This window comes from Orycteropus afer, unplaced genomic scaffold, assembly GCF_000298275.1.
Source record: "Orycteropus afer afer isolate SDZICR_OR568_19922 unplaced genomic scaffold, OryAfe1.0 scaffold00776, whole genome shotgun sequence".
Classification (NCBI taxonomy): Eukaryota; Metazoa; Chordata; class Mammalia; order Tubulidentata; family Orycteropodidae; genus Orycteropus; species Orycteropus afer.
The window spans coordinates 138473-139421 of NW_006922363.1; the positions used below are offsets into that span (position 1 = coordinate 138473).

General features: G+C 37.4%; 1 protein-coding gene across 1 annotated transcript in view; it reads right to left on the reverse strand.

The window, feature by feature from the left end:
• Positions 1-949, reverse strand: part of OPHN1 (oligophrenin 1) — a gene marked incomplete at its 3' end in the record, with an annotated part of 597264 nt that overhangs the window by 5859 nt on the left and 590456 nt on the right. The window lies entirely within an intron of this gene.

Sequence of the window (949 nt, forward strand, 5' to 3'; positions counted from 1 at the left end):
CTCCAATTCCAGCTTTCTAAGGAATTGCCATACTGCTTTCCACAGTGGTTGTATCCCTTCACAGTCCCACCAGCAGTGTATGAGAGTCCCAATCTCTCTACATCCCTGCCAGCATTTGTTATTTTCTGTCTTGTTAAACCTTTCCATCAGTCCTGGGGTGAGATGGTATCATATTTTGGTTTTGATTTGCATCTCTCTGATGGCCAGTGATCATGAGCAGGTCTTCATGTTTGCTGGCCACCTGAATATCCTCCTTGGTGAAGGGTCTATTCATGTCTTCTGTCCATTTTTCAACAGGACTGTTAATTCCTTTTGTGTTGAGGCCTTGGGGTTTTCTATAAATCTTAGAGATAAGCTCTTTGCCAGATATGTAATTATCAACAAGTATGAATTTATTACTGTCATTTTGCTATGTGCTTTTTTGTAGTGTTGACTTCTTTGTTCCATATAATTTTCTGTGCCAAGCTCATTTTGTTTATGAATCATGTTATCACTTCCTTCACTGCTATTGTTTTAGTATTTGCTAAATATTTGTGCTGGTCCTCATTTTGATTTTGATGTGAAGGTTTATCCTTTTTCTTAGAAGTTACCCTGTGATTTACAGTTTTCTTTCCAAGTTTAGAACAGTCCGTTTTATCTTATAGTTGTCTTCACTTCCCTACCATCTAGAAGTTCTGTAACGACACAATTTTTTCCCTCTTTTTGGTTTGTAATTGTCCTCATTTGTTGATTAATGTCTCTGGTTCCTTGTTTACAATCTTGTAGGCTTATTTACTTTCGCTACTTCCATAACTGGGTTGGTTTCTAGCTTATGTCATCATGTGTGTTAATGGTCAGTTGTTGGCTATTGTGGCTTCTCTGTCCAAAGGATTCCCTTTAGCATCTCTTGTAAAGCTGATCTGGTTTTAATTTGTTAATTTCTGCTTATCTGGAAATGTCCTAATTTCAC